Source organism: Cynocephalus volans, chromosome 11, assembly GCF_027409185.1.
Source record: "Cynocephalus volans isolate mCynVol1 chromosome 11, mCynVol1.pri, whole genome shotgun sequence".
In the NCBI taxonomy this organism is placed as follows: Eukaryota; Metazoa; Chordata; class Mammalia; order Dermoptera; family Cynocephalidae; genus Cynocephalus; species Cynocephalus volans.
The window spans coordinates 78,710,053-78,726,269 of NC_084470.1; positions in this window are offsets into that span (position 1 = coordinate 78,710,053).

A 16,217-nucleotide genomic window follows, 5' to 3' on the forward strand; every position below is an offset into this window, starting at 1 on the left:
TTTTGTTTTTTTGTGTTTTTTTGTAAGGTTGAAGGATATAATATCAATATTTAAAATCCAATTGCATTTCTGGAAGCTAGCAACAAACAATTAGAAAATAAAATTCTAAATAAATAAAAAATTTATATCACTTACAATAATAGCATAAAATATAATAAATATTAGGGGGTAAATCTGACAAAATATGTAAGAAGCCATCACATTGAAAACTATAAAGTATTGCTGAGAGAAATTAAAGACAACCTAATGAAATGGAGATATATATTTTGGATCATGGGTCAGTCAGAAGACTCAATATTGTTAAGATATCAATTCTCTCCAAAGAGATCTATAGGTTGGATGCAATCCATTCAAAATGTTAGACTTTTTGTAGAAATTAACAAGTTGATTCAAAAATTCATATAGAAGTGCAAATAAGTTAAAATAGCCAAAAAAGAAAAAAAAAGAAAAAGAAAAAAGAAAAGCCTTGAAGATGAAAAAGTTGTAAAACTAAAACTACCTGATTTCAAGAATCAGTGATCAAAATAATACAGCACTGGCTTCAAGATAGACATATAAATCAATGGAAAATAATAAAGTTCACAAATAAACCCACTTTGATAGACCACTGACTTTTGACCAAGGTGCAGGCAATGCAGTGGAAAAAGTGCTTTTAACGAATGCTGCTGAAACAATTGGATATTTGTGTGTAAAAAAATGAACATGGAATCCAATAAATATTGCTAATGTGGCTATTGTAGTCTCAGAATGTGATTTTGTAGTCTAAGAATCTTCTTACTTTGATATCTGATATAGGTCGTTAGCATAGGATTTTATGAAGCATTTACAAAAATTATCTTCCTTCCTTCCCGTGATGATTCATTCATTCAACATTTACTTAGTAATTATACAAGACCAGATACTAGAGCTATACTGATAAGCTGGATAAGCATGATCCCTACCCTTATGAACTTTGGATACAGTAAGTGATGGAGACATATTAAATAAATCATCAAAATGCTAGTAACGTAACTAAAATTATAGTAAGTTCCATTGAAAATTACAAGTTGTTATGAGAGCATGTGACGTTAGATCAATCTAGTAGAACGAGTAGGAGGAACAGTCAGGAAAGTTTTCTTAGAAAAAGAGACATTGAATTTGAAGCCTGAATGGGAATAGCCAGGCAAAGTGTATACAGAAAGACCATTTCTGGAATCCTCGAGCTGATAAAACCAAAGCAGCAGCAAAAGTTGTAAACTGTAGGCATTTAACTTTGAAATCATTTGAAGAAAGGCTATTATTTCTATCGTTGATAGCAGCAGTAAGGGGTTTCCACTAGACACAAACAGACAAGATCAGAGTTTTTAAAAATATGTTTCACCCCATCAGGTTTGTCAAGAATTTGGTTGACACACACTAATGGATATGGCTTTGCACTTGTGTCTCAATCACAATATAGTTATAACTTTTACTCAGTCTTATTTTATCTTTACATTTTAGTCTTGAGACAATTCCATCAGGATTTTAAATAAAGATACTTTATTTAATTCAGTACTTGGGCTCTCGTTTTTTCACCTGAGAAATTATTTCATTTCAACTATTCGGTAGTTGGATATGGGTGAACAATCACAGAATTTTCCATCAAGCTCTTGGTTTCTTAGAGAATAGTTTGAACAGTCTATTGAGTTACTTCTTGATAGAAGGAGTAGACACTCATTTGAAAAAGCCTAAATTAAAAAAAATTACAAAAATATATGGAGTACTCAGAAAAGCTCCAAAATGCTTTAAATTTTGAAGAAGTTTCTCTTTTCAGTGAAACTGTAGCCCTCACTAAACTGTTTGTTCTTTTCATGAATTTCAAATTTTAAATTTTAAGAAAATGATATCAGTAAGAATATGACATCACTGATTACAAAAGTTCATCAATTTGTCTAGTTTAAAGTGAAACAAAATCAGTGAAACACTTCATCAGGTACAACATACTTTTATCTCTGACACTTTAGAGCACTGCATAGCTTCCTTTTGGGATATTCGGCTCTGGTTGTTTTAATATAGAATGAAATTTTCTCAGGATAAGAATCCCTAAAGGTAATAGAAATATAATAAAATATTTCATCTGTTTTCAAAATAATTTGCTTGGAAACAGGGTCTACCCAGTTTTATAGGAGGGAACATCTGAATTCATGTGAATATATTTTATTGTGCTGGCATCTGGGTATTTTTATTTAGCTGTGATTAACATACAATATGCAGGTTTTAAATGTTCAATGAGTTTTGACAACTGTATACACCCATATGATGATTACTTCAATCAAGATAGAGTATTTCCCAGAGACTTCCTTCATACCCCTTTCCAGGCAATTTCCCTTGCAACTATTATCTAATTTCTATCACAATGGTTTATTTATATTGAGTTTCATATAAACAGATAACACAATATGTATTCTTTAGGTTCTGGTTTCTTTTGCTTAATAGAATGTTTTTGAGATTTTGCAAGTACAAGTAGTTCATTCATCTTCTATTGCCAGGAAGTATTACATTGTATAGATATGCCACAATGAATTTATGTATTTACTAATTGGTGGATGTTTTGTTTCCACTTTTAAACTATTATGAATAATACTGCTATAATATTCACATGTAAGTCTGTGTGTGAACATATGTTTTAATTCCAAACCATGAGGTAGAATTGCTTGCTTATCACCTGAGAATGTTATTATGAAACAGCCAAACCAATGAGGTTGTATCATTTTACATTTCTGCCAGCGATGTTTGGGAGTTCCAGTTTCTCTATATTTTCAACAATTGGTTTTGTCAGTCTTTTTTTCCTTAGCCTTTCTAGTAGTTGTGAAGTATTAACTTGCTGTGAATTTTTTTCATGTGACTTTTGGCCATTTATATATATGTATATATATAATATATATACATATACATATTTTTTTTAAATGAGGTATCTGTTAAAGTCTTTTTACTCAATGTCTATTAGGCTATTTATCTTTTATTGTTGATTTTTAGGAGTTCTTTATATATAGACACAATTCCCTTGTCAAATATACATGCTATTAAATGTGTACACTGTGTTTCCAGTCTTTGGCCTGTTTACTCATTTTTTTAAGCTGTCTCTTTTTTTAATTAATAGACTTATTTTTTAGAGTTTTAGGTTTAAAGAAAAACTGAGCGGAAAGTACAGAAAGTTCCCATATAACACCCCACACCCTCACACACTGTTTCTCCTGTTATTAACAGCTTACATTAGTGTGGCCCATTTGTTAAAGTTGATGAGCCAATGTTGATACATTATTATGAACTAAAGTCCATTGTTTACATTAGGGTTCACTCTTGGTGTTGTACATTCTATAGGTTTTGGCAAATGTATAATGACAAGTATGTATCCACCTTTCCAGTATCATACAGAATAATTTTACTTTCCTAAAAATACCCTGTGCTCCACCTATTCCTCCTTCCTCACCTGGAATCCCTGGCAACCTCTATCCTTTTACTGTCTCCATAGTTTTGCCTTTTACTACATGTCATATAGTTGGACTCATACATTATGCAGTCTTTTCAGGTTTTCTTTTCTTTTCTTTTTTTTTTTTTTTCACTTTGCAGTATGCATTTAAGGTTTCTCCATGTCTTTTCATGGCTTGAGAGCTCATTTCCTTTTATTACTGAATAATATTCCATTGTATATATGTACCACAGTTTATCTATTCACTAAATGGAGGACATACTAGCTGCTTTCAATTATGCATAAAGCTGCTCTAAACCTCCGTATGTGGGTTTTTGTGTGGACCTAATTTTCAATTCATTTGGGTAAGTACCAAGGAGCACAATTGCTGGATCATATGGTTAAAGGCATATTTAGTTTTGTAAGAAAAACTTGCAAGCTGTTTTCCAAAGTGTCTATTCCATTTTGCATCCCCACAAGCAATGAGCAAGAGTTCCTGTTGCTCCACATCCTTGTCAGCATTTGGTATTGACAGTGTTTTGAGTTTCAGTCATTCTAATAGGTGTGTAGTGGTATCTTGTTTTAATTTGCAATTCCCTGGTGACATTTGATGGTGAGCATCTTTTCATGTTTATTTGCCATTTATGTTTGCAAATTTGGTGAGGTGTTCGTTTAAATCTTTTGCCCATTTTTTAAGTCAGATTATTTGTTTTCTTATTGTTGAGTTTTAAAAGTTCCTTGTATATTTTCAGTACCAGTCCTTTACCAGATATATGTGTTGCAAAGATTTCTCCAAGTCTGTGGCTTGTCTTTTTATCCTCTTAACTGCCTTTTGCAGAGCAGAAGTACTGAATTTTAATAAAGTCTATTTTAGTCTGTTTTCTGTTGCTTATAACAAAATATTCAAAACTGGATAATTTATAAAGACATAAAATTTATTTCTTACAGTGCTAGAGGCTGGGAAGGTCAAGGTTGAGGAAGGGTACCTGGTGAGGGCCTCCTTGCTGGTGGGGGACTCTGCAAATTCCCACATTGATACAGGGTATCACATGTCGAGGGGACCGAGGTGCTAGCTCAGGTCTCCCTTCCTCTTCTTGACAGCCACCAATTCCATTCCCATGATAATCCATTAATCCATTCATGAGTGCAGAGCCTTCATGACCATATCATCCCTTAGGCCCCACCTCTCAATATTGCCACTTTGGGGATTAAGTTTCAATATGAGTTTGGTGGGGACAAGCCATATTTAAACCATAGCAAAGTTGACGTTATCATTTTTTTCTTTCATGAGCCATACTTTTGGTGTTGTATCTAAATAATTATCATGAAATCTTTTGTGAAAGGTATAAAATTTGTATCTAGATTCATTTTTTTTGCATATGGATGTCAATTGTTCAGTCCCATTTTTGAAAAGTCTGTCCTTTCTCCATTTAATTGCCTTTGGCAAGGATCAGTTGACTACACTTCTGTGGGTTTACTTCTAGGCAATATTCTGTTCCATTCGTCTATTCATCTATTCTTTCACTAATATCAAACTTTCTTGATTAATGTAGCTTAATAATAATTTCTAAAGTTGGGTCCTGTCAGTCTCCCAACTTTTGTTTCTAAAATAACTTATTAGTTCCAGGAGATTGTTTTTGTTGATTCTTTAAGATTTTCCATATAGCCATTCATGTCATCTGTGAACAAAAACAGCTTTTTCCCCATTTTATATACCTTTTATTTCCTTTTTTGTCTTATTGCATTAGTTAGGACTTCCAGTGCTACGTTGAATAAAAGTGATGAAAAGAGATAGTCTTGCCTTGTTCCTGATGTTAGAAGAAAAGTGTTTAGTTTCTCAGTATGATGTCAGCTGTAGGGGTTTTTGTAGATGTTCTTTGTCAAGTTGAGAAAGTTCTCTATTCCTAGTTTGCTCAGAGTTTTTGTTTGTTTGTTTGTTTGTTTTTAATCATAAGTGGGTGTTGGATTTTATCAAAAGTTTTTCTGTATCATAGCCTGTAGATATGATGTATTGTGCATTAATCAGATTCAATTAAGCTGTCTTTTGATGAGCAGAAGTTTTATTTTTGATAAGGTTTCATTGGTCACTTTTTTTCTTTTACAGTTATGTATTCTATCTAGACTTTTTTAATGGATTCTCTTCATAACTAGATGATGAAATAATAGTAAATAGGTTAGGACTTTTTAAAAATAGTGTTTGGGTACTGTTAAAATTTATACAGAATTAATTATTTTATAAAACATTATAACAAGCAACTATAACAACTGAAAAGAAACAGAACATTGACATTAATCTATAGAAACTTTGGCAAAGTAATCAGTGAATTTTTGGCTTATTGGTCTTTCATAGTTCACCTTAGTTTGTCACATCAGCCTGGCTAAGAAGGCGTGTACACATGAAATCCAGCCTGCTCTCCACTCAGCACACAGCAACCCAGAAGCAGAGGCACTATTTTCTAACCAGCGAAAGGTGCCACCCCTCATTGCAAGCCTGCTAGTGAGACTGTGTCAGCACTGAAGGAGTTTACCCAAGGCTTTTAAAAGCCAGTTGTCTGGGTAAGACTTGTACAAATCTTAAGTTCAAAATCAATGCAAACTACAACAGTAACCCTCTTTCTATCACTTCACAATCACTCACAAGGTTTTTGATGAAGAAACGAATGAATGATTATGAAGGCAATTGCTTGCCCGTATATCTATTTAGATACTCTCAGTTCCCAAAAGAACATGGAAATTCAGAGATAAAAGGATAACATTCAGTAAATAATCCTGCATGTTATGGTGGTAATATTTGCAAATAATGAAATGAGAATAACATGAGAGTAGTTATTTTGGCTAGGAGCAAAATAAAGAAACCTATAAGAGTTTTAGGTAAATGATGCTTTTTAAGAGTTTCTCTAGAATTTAATCTTAATCTGAAAATAAGAGAGTTGCCCTGAATAGTTTCTGATTTCCAGCTACATAAGAAAAGTATTCAAGTATGTGTAAATAATTAGAAATTCTATTAAATTAAATCCAGGTTGTGTTTCAATCACGCTGCTACTGGTTACATCGTACTTTGAGCCTCCTTCCTCTCTGCACTGGATTCCTGCCCTTATTTTCCCATTCCCATCTTTTTATCCTGACAGCCCACACTCAAGACAGCACCTTCTTAAAATGATCCTCTTAAAGTGCAAGTTAGATGAGCTCAAGCTTCGACCCAGCACCCTACAATAGCCCTCCATCTTACCCAGAGTAGAAGCCTATGCCCTTACATTGCTTCGAGCCCTTCTCGCCCCTTTGACCTGCCCCCCAAATCTCCTCCTCCTCCTCCTCCACTCTGTTCCAGCCTAAGCAATTGCTGACCCTTTACTCACCAGAACTGCTTCCACATTTTCTGGGTACTGGCGGTTTCCTCTGCTTGGAAATCATCCCTCCGGATACCAAGTGGGTCCCTCCCTCACCTTGTTGGAATCTTCCTTCAAGTGACATCTGAATAAGCCCTACACACTACACTCTTTAAAATTGCAACCTGGTCATTCTACATCCTGTTCTCTGTTTTATTCTCCACAGCACTTTCACTTTCTGACCTACTATGTGGTTTACTAATTTATTTTATGTTAATTACTCATCTTCCCCTGCCGAAATATAAACTCCACAAAGGCAGGGATCTTCATATGTTTTCTTCACTGATGTGTTACAAGGGCTTGTAATAATGCCAGAAATGTAGTGGGTGCTCAATAAATATCGTTGAATGAATGAATGAATGAATGAATGAGGCCATTAACATTTCACAAATCCTTCTACTCCTTCAGGAGTATATGCCTAATATTTTCAAAGCTCACTAACACAGCAGACCTAAAACTGGAAAGATAAGGATGAATCAAAAAGCAAAGCTTTGGGCCGAGCCCGTGGCGCTCTCGGGAGAGTGCGGTGCTGGGAGCGCGGCGATGCTCCCGCCGCGGGTTCGGATCCTGTATAGGAATGGCCGGTGCACTCACTGGCTGAGTGCCGGTTGCAAAAAAAAAAAAAAAAAAGCAAAGTTTTTTAAAAAACTTGCAGTTTCAAGTAAACCCAGACCTAACACTAGAGCTGTGATTTTGGGGATGAGAAGGCTCAAATAGGAACCATTTATAAAAATGAGCAGAAATCTAAAATCTATGAGTGTTATTAAAATTACGTGTGGCAAGAAAACATAATAGATTGTCTTTTTTCATTTAAATTACTAGGAAATGCTCATTTTTAAATGTGATGTTTCCCTCACCATTCTATTAAAGATAGAGATATATTGATTATAATAATATTGATTCAGTTGCTTCAAAGAGGGAGGAAACACTCTTAGCTCACATTTTTCCTTTGGGATTGTGCTATTTAAAACAGTATGGAAGAAAAGCAAGCGAGCATAACTGTTTAATTACAGTAGAACATGCTACCAATTCAACTATAGATTTTACTTCATTTTCCATTTTATAATATATTATGTACTTTTCCATCCATTCTACATAGTGTTCCATATCAAATTTTATATTTATAAATTCTTTTAAATATTTAATGCCTTCCCATTTAGTTCTTAAATCAAATATTTTCTAATAGACTGAAATAATCAGCATCATACTGAAAATTTAGGAAAGAAATATAGAAATAGATCAAAGCTTATGATATATAAGGAATTTTAGAAAACACGAAGCCATGTATCTGAATAGTAAATGTGTCAAATGATACGTATTAATTAGAATTTATGGATTAATATAATAGAAACTGTGTAATGGTATGAATACAGTACAGCAGTATATAATGAAATGTAATTCATATATGCAGGTAATATGGAAAGTGAAATGTAAATTTATGTGATTTAATAAGCTTGTTATTGAACAACATATAAAAATTGGACAAGAAAAAGCTTGGCTTCATTAGCATGTGATATAAATTACTTTTAAAATTCTGTTTGAAACATAAATTATGCTGCTATGTGCAACTAATTTTCTTGCATAATAGAGCTGCAATATTTTAGAAAAGTAAAAAGATCATTAACAACAAGCTGAAGATCAGTGTAAACATTACATACATACATATACGTGTGTGTGCATGTGAGTGTATGTGCATGTATGTGTGTTTTAGGGTATGTACAAGTTTACAACCACTTATTTTGTATAACAGTACGTATTAAATGAACAAAACTGCCATACAGTTGAGCAAGTTGGTAATGACATTCAGTCATTTGTTAAAACTTGCAAACTGGAAAAAAAAATCTGAATATATATTGCCATGTTATTCAACCATACCACTTTGGTCCTGTCTGCAGGTCGTTTCCTTGATCTATGAAGGCATTAGGGAATGACCACTAATTAGCGTGATAAGGCCATACGGTGGTAATATTGGGTGCCGCCCAGGCTATCTAAGTTGCTAATGTGCAATCCTATTCCAAAAGAGCTGTCACTATAAAACCAGGTCAGCATGGTGGCAGAAATCTATAAATATAGTGCCTATGTCATATCCTATCATCTCTGGAAGGAGCACGCACCCTGTCTTTTTAAAAGAGGTTTCCATATGCCGTAGAAGACATGTGTGATAAATTAAGCACTTCTTTCTACACACTGAAAACATAATAGTGATATAATTAATTACAGTCATATTCTTGTTAAAATTGTGCAGAAAAATTACACCTTTTTCGATTAGCATGAAATATAAGTGTCAAATCCGTAATAAAACCCTGATCAATAAAACAATAATAATTGTGTTGTTAAAAGCGGACATAGAAAGGTGTTCATGGCAACATATTTTAAAGGTTAGAAACCCTTTTAAAATAAACGGATTTCATCTTTACACTATGTCATCTAAATCATTACTGTGTTTGTGTATACAATTATAATCAGACGATGAATTGCAGCTATTGAATGGATTAAGTCTGCACTTCTTGACCTCATAAATCTGAGATTGTCATAGCTTTAGAAAATCCTTGTGTAACAATCAGTTGATTACATGGCATGAGCAGCTGTGTGCATGTTAACTGGAAAATATGAAAGGGGAAGGGTAATTCAGAGTTCAATGGTAGAACTTTATAACATATTTGACACTTTCTTTTTAACACTTTCAAACCCTTCCCTCGGAATATGCTGTATATTTTAGTAAGTATACACATTTAATAAAAGGATGTTGAGAAAGTTTAAACTAATAAAATGGGGTCCAACTGAAATGTCAATATCTATTAAGATTCACTGCAATTATTCCTTCATGTTAAGTCACCATATTTTTGAATGCCTTAACAGAGCATAATGAAGAAGAATGTTAAGGTGACAAATATTTCACAGTAAACTCTAGTTAGCGATTTTGGGTAAAAAGCCTCACAAATCCATTCTTCACAAATGACATTCTGTTTTGAAGTGTACCATTTCCACCAGGTGTGCAATGTTGCTTCAACACAACTTCAGTTTACATTTAGAAGAAATGAACCAGATTGTCTGATGTTGTACATTATCAAACATTTAAAAACTGTGATAATGGTTATCTTACCACAAATGAAAGTAAAACGCTTAAAGTAGCAATATACTAATAGTTTTTGAGGCAGGCTGGACCTGAATCTGCTATTTTATGTTTAATTCAAGAAGTATTATATCCATTTTAGATCTTCTTAAGGAGAATTGGTTTTAACTCAAATTTATCTATTTGTATATAGCTTCCACCTTCAAAAATTTATATAGAATATGACCCAATTTTGAAAATCTCATATATTAAAATGGTATTAATCAAAGATTCAAAGAGAATTAGATTATTAATAATGAAATATTTTCATTTACTTTAATTTTCTCAGATGAAAGGAACTAAAACGTGCTTTAAGCATTAGTTAGGAATTTACAGCCTGCTCATAAAAGTGGCATTTTTCTCATTTTGCATAAAAAGTTAGAGTATAGAATAGCTAAATAACTAATCCCAAGGTCACAATGAAAAGGGGAATCAGGGGCAGCTAAAAAGAGCATCCTCAATTTCAAGCTCCTGAGGAACAATTGCCTTTTTATAACCTCTATTTAATAACACGTAATGATTAAATTACCATGAAAATAAAACATCTTGTTCAAAAGGCATTCCAGTGTGGAAAAATAGAAGACAGTGATCTATGATATGCCCTCAACTTCGTTAAAACATTCTCATAACAGATTAGAACCAGCATACTCGCCACCTGTCTGGAGAGCCCACCAGCTTTTAGAGAGCTCTATAAAGGAATGTCCACATTCTGAGAGAGATGGAACTTTTTGGCCCCCGTGAATTCTGATTGAGATAGTTGATGATTACAAACAATTGATCAGATGTCTCATTCTGACTTCAGACATAGTATTGACAGATTACAACTTCATTTGATGTTGAAATTGACAGTTTTGTCAGATAATGCTAAAGTGCCTTATGCTGGAGATGTTATTAACTATTAAGAGCTTTGCCTAATAATAATAGCTAAAATTTGAGTGTCAATCTTTGCATTAGAAAATGTACTTACATTACCTCACTTAGCATTTAAAGCAAACTGTGATGGAATTATCAATGTCCTTAACAATCAGATTAGAAAACTAAGAGATGAAATGTATTGTCCAAGAGCACAGAGCTAGAAGGTGGCACAGCCAGATTTGGAACCCAGATCTTTCAACATCCGGAACTAAGATTCTTAACCACTAATCAATGCTGCCTTCAGGTTTTGCGTTTCCTGGCCCTTCTTGATTTCCCAGTGTTGGGCTTTTGAATCCCAATAATTAAAGCCAACCAACAGGCTGCCTCATAAGATCCACTGCATTAAGAACAAAAATTTTAATCCAAAATTTTGGTCTAAAAATGACCCATAGACCAGTATGACTAGTTTTATTTTTTCAACTTTATTGATCTGACTAATTGTATGATAAAACATAGCTACTATTGGTTTATGGGTTTTTCATTTATGTAAAAAATATAATCAATTAAAGTTTACCATTTTAGTCAAAGACAGAATTTTTTCACTAAGTAGTTAAAGCAATCAAACAACTGCTGTGAGAAATTTTCCCATTAATAGAGTACTTGTCTACCACAGAACAGATTGAAAGGAACTTATTCAAAATTTGTCAAATCAGTTCGTTGTTTTCTTTGGCATCATTGATGAAGACATTCAATGAATTAATTCAATAGATTAACTATTTTAGGTAAATATGCCAACTGAAAATAATGATATTTGGGGGTTATTTGATCTCTGAAATTCTATGATATCAACACAACCTTGCTTAATTTAATTTTTCTTTAATTGAGTTATTGAAAGATTTTCCACCATGTTCCCCCTCATTTTTTGGTTTCCTACCACATGTCTTTCTGACCTTGGAAAGTGCCCATCTCTGCCAACACAGGGCCTTCACATATGCTCTTCCCCTGCCTGAAACACGTGTTTCCCCACCTGATAGCCCCACCCCTGCCCCAGTCTCAGGCACTTTTTAACTTTTAACATTTCTCCAGAACTCAGTTCAGTGCTTCCTTCTCTACGGAGAGTCCCCTGACCTCCACAATTAGGTTAAAAGCCCCTATTGCACACTACTGGCATATCCAATATTTCCCTTCATAGCAGCAGTCAGAATAGTTGAGTTAGATATTTATTGGTATGATTCTTTGATTAATGCCTCTTTCTCAATAGCCTGTCATCTCCATGTGGGTAGACAGACACCACATCTGCTTTCACTCATCATTTGTTCCCAGTGCCTACCACAGTCCCTGGGATATATTAGGTCATTAGTAGAATTATCCCTTGTTGTCCATGGGGGATTGGTTCCAGTGCCCTTGTGGATACCAAAATCCATGATACCTCAAGTCCCTGACATAAAGTGGAGTAGCATTTGCATATAACCTATGCACACCCTCCCATATACTTTAAATCATCTCTAGATTACTTATAATATCTAATATAACGTAAATGCTACATCAACAGTTGTTATACTATATTTTTTATTTATATTATTGTCGTATTGTTATTTAAATTTTTTTTCCTGAATATTTTTGATCAGCAGTTGGTTGAATACACAGATGTGGAAACCACGTATGTGGAGGGCGAACTGTAAACATATGTTGAGTGAAGGGATAATGAATATCATGCTGATTAAGCCAGAGACATGATACACCTGTGAGCAAAAATGTGAACATTGATTTCTAATCAACTTTATTGAGCTGTAATTTACATCAAATAAAATGCATTCATTTTGAAGTGTGTGGTGCAATAAGTCTGGGATGTTTCTGACACCGAACTGTAGCACAGTACAGGTCTTAGAACATCCCTGGATTTCAGACTCTTCATGGGTAAAAAGGGATTGTGCTGTTCCTAAAGTCTGCCCATTCTAGGACTCCATGTCTGTATTCAGGCTATCCACATTTCAGAATACATTTAAAAATATATTGTCTTGAAAAGGAAGTCATACCTCTAGAAACCCGTCAAAAGATAGGATCAGCCTGCCCGATTTTGGAAATGATTTGCTTATACACTCCTTAATTTATTAAATTTGAATTTTCAAGTTAACCCTACTTTGAAAAAGGAGATTGACTTACTATGTCTTGTTATTTACTTACAATAGCTTGTTTTTGAATATAGGGTTCAATATCTTCATCAACATTTCCATCTGCTAGAATTAAAAACAAAATATTTAGATCTCTTCAACCAGAGTTGTGGTAGCAATTTTCCTTCAAGGCTACTGAGCACAGTAAGAAAAATCAGACAAGGGTCACTAATGTAAAAAGCAACTCAGGTGTTTCTCTTCTTTCCACCTATTTTTCTTTCTTCCTTCTTTTTAGCGGCTGGCCAGTACAGGGATCCGAACCCTTGACCCTGGTGTTAGAACACAGCACTCTAACCAATCTTCTTTTACCTCTGTTCATTCATTCTTCTGTTCGCTGGTTCATTCTTTTAATAACAGAAATACAAAAACAGTACATTGACCTATTTTTCAAATTGAAAGCAAGAAATTACAAATTGTTCACTAAACATAACACACAACTTAAAACATACTCAGACACTGTTATGTGGATGAGAAACAGAGGAAGTTTATTTGAATTTTTAAAAAAGGGAATATAAAGCAAAGAACAGACAAGCACCAAGAGCAAGAACTGCCCAACAGACTAGAAAAGCCTATAGAAAAAGGGGAGAAAAGAGAAAAAGCAGAGAAAAACCGACACAAACAACCACCCACAGGGACATGTATTTTGATAAAACAGAGGCTCTCTATTTTTAGGGGAGATATACCCCGCTGTGAATATTTAGGACATTGATTCTCAAATGATGCCCTTCCACTGGGCACTTGAAACTAAATATTTTTAAGTGATCTAATTCACATTAAAAAAAAAGTTTCATAAAATATCCCTCTGAAGATTGCTCTTCCATTATTTTGTGATTAAAACTTTTATATTTGAAACTGCTTATCTATGCTAGCATCTTGATTTGGCATGAAAAATGTATTTAATTATATCAAGAATTAATAGAGGCATATTTTAGGGTAGGACTCATCTACCAAAAAAGTGTAAACTCTATTAATTTAAGAAATGTATATTAAAAATATTTTTTCTAAGTACTTTTTTTCTTTGTGAAATTTTAATAAACTAATCCATGTACATAGATTTAAAAAAAAAAGGAACAGGACAAAGGGTTTATAATGAAAACACCAGATGACCACCCTGCTTCTTTATACCTTCAATATCTTCAGTTTCACTAGGTGAGAAAATCACTTTTAATGGTCTCCTGTACATTTTTTTTTGGAGTGATTGCCTCCAAAAGCTAAATGATATGCTTACTTAGTGTATCTCATTTATGATATTTAAATATAAAATATTGGACATAAAAGATGAAAAGTTAAAACTACCCTGATGACTTATATCCCCCCACTTACTCCCAATTTTTCATGTAGGTTTTGTTTTGTTTTGTTTTAGGTTGGCTAGTACAGGGATTAAACCCTGGACCTTGATGTTATCAGCAACACAGTCTAACCAACTGAGCTAACCCACCAGCCCCCCAATTTTTGACAGTTCTTTTGACTTTCTAAAAAACTATTTACTTTTAAATAATGTATTTACACTGTCATTTCATGCATATCAACCACTTTGACACTTCACTAAATAAGATGAAAATATTATTACTTCTCTTTTCTCTCTATTTATCCCTTGCATTTTTCACTTTCTAATTTATACTCCTCATCATAGTTCTACCTTCCAACTTGAATTTTTTCATAGTTTTCATTCTGCTCTACCAACATCACTTAGTCTTTTATTTTTTATCTATAGAGAGAGGGGTGTGGAGCAGCCAGTGGGAAGACATTTCACAGGAGGAACAGTAGCTCTCAATGGATGGTTCTCCAAGGTGGTGGGCAGTGTAAATCCTATCTTCTGTCTTCCTAAAACATCTTGAGTAAAATATTGATTTCTTATAATGTAATTTGGAGTAGAATATGCTTTTTAAAGTTGCTTTCATCTGTGAGTCTTGGAAAGATAAGCATGGATCAAGAAACAAGGTTTTCCAAGGGGATTCCATCACACTTAGGTTACAAGAGCATATACTTAAGTCTTCAGTTATGAAGTCCTAGACAGGGTAAGTCTTTTCAGGGTACATCCATGATACTAAAGGTAGTGAAGTCACAAAGCAGTGCTGGTTAGAATACCTGGCCTGAGTCAAAGGTAAGAAGAAACCTGGGATAATTCCATATTAGGCAAATTAAGAAGAGAGTAAGTTTTATTCCTGCGGAATAATTTTTTAAAAAATCAAGAGTTGCCACGATGTGAGGTTTGAATGTAAAAGAGTCATGGGTATTCTCTAAAGGATTGGTTTTGGAAATGGAGTAAGGGTGGAAGCCAGATTAGCTAGGAAGCGAATGAGTGAAGGGACACAGGTGTCCTGAGCAAGTCTGTAGGAAACTTACTGGAGAACCTGGAAGGAAGAGCAAATCTTATCCCTAAAGACCCATATCAAGTGCCATCTTTCCATGAAACTTTTTCTGGCCTCTGCAGCCCCTAGTGAATTTAGAAAGTCATGTCTTTCTCCCCTTCCTGTTGTCATGATCACCTTTCTATACCTCTCTCAGGAAAATTGTCTGCCCTTTGCTTTGTGTTAGGTTGTCTACAACTATGTAGTGTTTGTCCTATTAGATGGCAAATTAGTGTCTAATTTATCTTTATTTCCTCAAAGTAAAGCTATATATGTATGTATGTAGCCCAAAGTCTTACAGACAGGAGGCAGTCAATAAGTGTCTTTTTAAACGTGTTAATGTGTGCATGCGTGACTAAGAGAAATGTGTTCAGTTCTCTCTTCTTTCCTTCCTTTGTTTCTACCTTAATTCCTTCTCTCCCTCTTTCCCTTCCTTCCTTTTCCCCTCCCCACTTCTTTGTTTAATATTTTTTCTCTTCCTAGCAAAGATGAGATCTGTGCATGCATGGATAAGGAAACACAGAGGTCTGTGGATTAGTAGAATTGAAACACCTAGAAAGTAAACAAGATTAGATGTGATAAAGAGAGAAGAAATATGATCCATATATTACAAAAAGAAAAATTCTTCTGAAGAAGAGAGTGCATAATCCTCTTTCTAAGGCTAGAGGGGCCAGGCTAGCATTTCAGTATAATGTCCTTACTGAGCTCAGACTGAAGTTAGTTCAAGGAAACTATCTGGACATAAAAGTGGAGGAGTGCTCAAATTCCTGCCATTCCTCTACTCTAAGAATAGATTGAAAAACAAGCAAGAATTAAATTACCATAAACATATTTGAAATATCAACGAACAAGTGATTATATCCAAAGAAAGAAAATACAGGGGTTTGTATAGTTTCTGTTTTGGAGACCAGTGGT